The sequence below is a fragment of the Pristiophorus japonicus genome, unplaced genomic scaffold, assembly GCF_044704955.1.
Source record: "Pristiophorus japonicus isolate sPriJap1 unplaced genomic scaffold, sPriJap1.hap1 HAP1_SCAFFOLD_113, whole genome shotgun sequence".
Classification (NCBI taxonomy): domain Eukaryota; kingdom Metazoa; phylum Chordata; class Chondrichthyes; family Pristiophoridae; genus Pristiophorus; species Pristiophorus japonicus.
The window spans coordinates 1,298,717-1,303,935 of record NW_027250788.1 but is presented as its reverse complement, the minus strand read 5'-3'; the positions used below and the strand labels follow the sequence as shown (position 1 = coordinate 1,303,935).

At 42.8% G+C, this 5,219-nt stretch overlaps 2 non-coding genes across 2 annotated transcripts; both read left to right on the top strand.

Annotated features, from left to right (window-relative positions):
* Positions 1–2,443: 2,443 nt before the first annotated feature.
* Positions 2,444–2,515, top strand: trnaq-uug (transfer RNA glutamine (anticodon UUG)). Its single transcript has one exon. It is a non-coding gene; the product is annotated as a tRNA-Gln (tRNA).
* A 1,299-nt stretch (positions 2,516–3,814) lies between these two features.
* On the top strand, positions 3,815–3,888 carry trnan-guu (transfer RNA asparagine (anticodon GUU)). Its single transcript has one exon. It is a non-coding gene; the product is annotated as a tRNA-Asn (tRNA).
* Positions 3,889–5,219: the final 1,331 nt, after the last annotated feature.

Here is a 5,219-nt window from a genome sequence, read left to right as displayed (position 1 = left end):
TTTGGGAGCCATTCTAATCTGCGTGCCAAATGAGCCCCGATTCTTTGATTTTAATTTTGGTTGGGCTTGATATCTCTTTGTTATATTTTGGTGGGTCCATTAATGGTAACCTGTCTCAGATGTGTCGATCTTTTGAATTTGTTTCTTGATCGGGAAAATTAGATTTTTGGTATTTGCAATGTCAGCCTCGGCCTGGATTTTCCATGCGGGATGGATGGGCCATTGTCATTATGTTTCCGCTGGATGGGTTTCCTGCTCTGAGTGATGGCTGGCTATCTCTGGGTTGATTGTTGCTATGTTAATGTCTCCCGGGGAGATGGGTTTTCGAGTTTACACAATTCCCCAGACAATTTGTTCAGCTTCAATATCCCAGACAGCTTCAATACCCAAACTGGTTTCTTTGAACGATCCTTTAGTTCTCAGCCCTTTCCACACGGACCCAATCTGCCTTGTAAAATCCCAAATTCGATTAAAACTCGTAGTTTCTTCCAGTTAGATCCCAAACTTTCTGGTTGATAGTTCCAAATTAAATTTCCTTTCCAATGAGTCCAAACACAGGGGAGGTTGTCCCACGAATTTTTGCCATCCTACTCCTGCACCTATTTTCTATGTTTCTATGTTTCGATGTTTCTATGTTTCAAAAACTTTGGCATGATTGGTTCCATGGTGTAATGGTGAGCATTCTGGACTCAGTAAACCAGTGATCTGAGTTCAAATTGTGGTGGAACCTCAATTCTTGCTGTCCCAGCTGCTGCAAATTTGGGACAAACAAGTGAAAGACACCTGGTGCTGGTGGGCAGTTTTGTTGCCTTTGTCAGTGTTGCTTGGTCTAGTTGTGAAATCATGTGCTCAACCATCAGTTACTTGTTACAAATCAGCGGAGGAGAAACCAGTTTTTTATCTAATGCTGCCTTTAGCTGCACAATGTGTGCTGAGATTATCTGTGCAATATGCATTCAGCAGGATGAATAAAAGCAACGCTTTTGAAATGCAGGCACTGCATGTTTTGTACTCGAAAAAATTAGCATTTTCTTTTCATGCCAAGCATTTTACATTAATGCATTGCAATGCCAATGCACTTTTTACCTGGCAAGACTGAAGTACAAGCTGTGATGAACAGTATGAAACAGAAACAGCTACTTGAGAACCCATAGCCTCGACGGTATCTGTGTGAATTGCTCTGCATCGATAATTAGCAGAACGTAAAGAGGGAAAACTGATGCGATGGAAGAGAAAAGGCCGAGCCAAATTGTAATGTTGCAGATGGTTTTGTTGTTTTTGAGAAATGTTTCAAAGATTTTGTCATGGTTGTTGCCATGGTGTAATGGTGAACACTCTGGACTCTAAATTTAATGATCTGAGTTCAAATCTCAGTTGAACCTGAATGCTTTTTGTCCCAGCTGCTGAAAATTTGGGACTAACAAGTAAAAGACACCTGGTGCTGTTGGGCAGTTTTGTTGCCTTTGTCATTGATGCTTGATCTGCAAGTCTAGTTGTCAAATCGTGTGTTCAACAATCAGTTATCTGCTACAAATCAGCGGAGGACAAATCGGTTTGTCGTCAAATGCTGCCTTTGTCTGCACAATGTGTGCTGAGATTATGTGTGCAATATGCATTCCGCAGGATCAATAAAAGCAATGCTGTTTGAAATGCAGGCACTGCATAGAATCAAAGAAACACAGAAACTACTTGCAGGGGTAGGCCATTCGACCCTTCGAGCCTGCACCATCACTCAATAAGATCATGGCTGATCATTCACCTCAGTACCAATTTCCTGCTTTGTCTCCATACCCCTTGATCCCTTCAGCCGGAAGGGCCACATCTAACTCCCGCTTGAATATATCCAACGAACCTTCATCAAAAACTCTCTGCAGTAGTGAATTGCACAGGTTAACAACTCTCTGAGTGAAGAATGTTCTCCTCATCTTGGTCCTAAATGGCTTAAACTGTGTTCCATGGTTCTGGACTTCCCCAACATTGGGAACATTCTTCCTGCATCTAACCTGTCCAGTCCCATCAGAATTTTATATGTTTCTATGAGATCCCATCTCATCTTTCTAAACGCCAGTGAATAAAGGCACAGTCGATCCAGTCTCTCCTCATATGTCGGTCCTGCCATCCTGGGAATCAGTCTAGTGAACCTTCGCACTCGACAAAACGTTTTCTTTTCATGCCAAGCATTTTACATTAATGCATTGCAATGCCAAAGCATTTTTTACCTGGCAAGACTGAAGTACAAGCTGTGATGAACAGTGTGAAACAGAAACAACTACTTGAGAAACCATAGCCTCGACGGCATCTATGTGAATTGCTCTGCGCCGATAATTAGCAGAGCGTAAAGAAGGGAAACTGATGCGAGACATGAGAAAAGGCCGAGCCAAAGTGTAATGGTGGCAATGATTTTGTTGTTTTTGAGCATTTTTTCAAAGATTTTTGTGTGTTTGGTTCCATGGTGTAATGGTGAGCACTCTGGACTTTGATTCCAGCAATCTGAGTTCAAATCTCAGTGGAACTTCAATTCTTGGTTGTCCCAGCTGCTGAAAATTTGGGACAAACAAGTAAAAGATACCTGGTGCTGGTGGGCAATTTTATTGCCTTTATCATTGATGCTTGATCGACAAGTCTCGTTGTCAAATCGTGTTCTCTGTGGGAGCACAGTCCCGCATTGCTGAACTCTTTGCTTCAGCATGCAGTCTGAAGTTTGGATTAAAAAACAGGAAGATTGAAGTTTGGATGGAAAAGAGACTGTTAGACAATGTGGTGCCTTCAGCCAGTGAGATGAGTAACTGGTCATTGTCTGGATGTTATATATTTGAGTACCTTGTTACGGTGGGAATAATGGAAATTCAGGACTAAACGATTTGACGATGTCTGTATGTTCTGTATTTGAGTTTAAACTTGTTACTATATAATGAGATCTGTAGGTTAAACAAGCAATATTAAGTCTGTCTGTTAAACGATTCAGAAAGCAATTCGTCTGGATTGTCTAAATGCAAAGAATAAGAGTTCAAAGGCTTTTTCAGTATAAAGATGAGACATTTATGGACTGCAGAGACACAGACACCAGAGACACTGGACATTTGGAAGGTGTGTGTCTCAAGCAGCCACGGAAATCGAAGCAAGCTGCCTTTGTGAAGTGTTCTCAGTAACTTTCATACTTGGTTTGTTTAGTATGAATGTTTAACTAAAAGACCCGATCCTGCCTTTACTACAACGGAGTGTGTGCGGGAAATTCGACGTTAAAAGCAACGAAGCGAAAAGAGCAAGACAGCTGTTTACAACATTTTGGTGACCCCGACGTGATTTTCAAAAGTTCGTTCGCTTATTCGAAGACCCTGACGTGAAGCAGAAAGTTGGCTGAGTTGTTGGAAGAAGTGTTTCCCACACATCAGTTCGAGGGGTGAGCATTCTCTTAGTTGTCGTGATTAAAGGGATCTTCAGTTAGTAATGGGAGGCTCAGGGGATATTACAGTTGAAGTCGCGTTTAATCACGGCAATATCCACATTCAGGAGCTGAAAAGGAATTAAAACCGAATACCGGCTTCGGGACAATCAGAATACTTCGTCACAGACAAGGCACTGGAAGGCTGGAAGGTAGATCATACCGGTTGTGGGAGAGCTGGTTGGTGGTGACATGGAAGTGTCTGCAGTGTGCGGGACCAGACTGCTTCCACGCATCCACAATGAATGTCCCACCCTTTACTTGGGAAAAGTAGAACTGAGAGTGGACAAGTTCCATCCCGGTCAGAGCAATCTGAAGCTTTAACTGACTGACACCCTGGTTTGGGATGTCTTGCACCATGTAATTGCGTCAGTCTCTGTGGCGCAATGGGTTAGCGTGTTCGGCTGTTAACCGAAAGGTTGGTGGTTCGAGCCCACCCAGGGACGAAGCATTTAACTGTTTTTCCCCGAGGATTCGGTGCTGCACGATTCCAGGTTGTCATTGTGTGTTTTGGCTGCGCGAATATATTCCACAAACATTGCCAGCTGTGCTGTTATCCAGTGAGTTCCCACTCCAATACTTTTATGAGCATTCAGTTTGAGTGTATACAGAACTGAACAGAGATATCAGAAAATTTAACAAGGTTGTGGGACATTGCTTTTTGTTAATATTGAACCACTATTATGAATAAATCCATTTCTTCAAATATTTAATTGAACATGTTTTCAAAATGTTTCCGCGCAGTTTTGAACCAGGGACATTTCGCGTGTGAGGTGAATCTAATAACCACTACATTACGGAAACACTACAGCAATGTTCGGAACATAACCAGAGCTTTCACATACACAGCTGGCCTATACTTCAGGACCTGGTTTTATGAGAATAGAGTGATGGTGCTATATTTAGGAAGGCTGTGAGTGTGGCAGGAATTGATCTAGTGTTTCCCAGACTTTACACATAGGAACAGGAGGTGGCCATTTAGCAGCGAGTGGTTAGGATCTGGAATGCACGGCTTGAAAGGGTGGTGGAGGCAGACTCAATCTTATCTTTCAAACGGGAGCTGGATCAGTGTCTGAAGGAAAAACAATTGCAGGGCTACAGGGAAAGGGCGGGGGAGTGGGACTCGCTGAGATTCGGCACGGGCTCGACGGGCCGAATGGCCTTCCGTGCTGTAACCATTCCATGATTCTATAAGTTCGTAGCACATTTCATAGTGTGGGTGGAAGCAGAACATTTCAAAGGGACATGGATTGAGTCGGCAAAACTAGAGGCATCTGATTCAGGAGATTCGGGGGGCGCGGAAATTCGGAAGTATAATGACTTTGAAAGGAACATTTTTGTTTTGTGCAGTTACGGTCAGAGAAATGTTTGTGAAAGGAATTTTTTGAACAGAGGAATGCAGCATTTAATCTTCTGCCTTAACACTTCTTCCTGGGTGTCGGGGTCACATTTCTTTTCGAGGTTATTCTTCTCAAAAAGGAGTTAGATGTAGTCCTTCACACTAGGGGGATCAAGGGCTATGGCGAGAAAGCAGGAATGGGGTATTGAAGTTGCATGTTCAGCCATGAACTCATTGAATGGCGGTGCAGGCTCAAAGGGCCGAATGGCCTACCTCTGCACCTATTTTCTATGTTTTCTATGTTTCTTGAATTTATATTTCCTTTGGTGTTTCACAATAACCAGACCTTTGCTCTAAAGTCTTTCTCACTGTTTTTCCAGTCTCCTGTTGATGTACCAGCAATGAACATTTTGAACCAGACACCAAAAACACACTGTG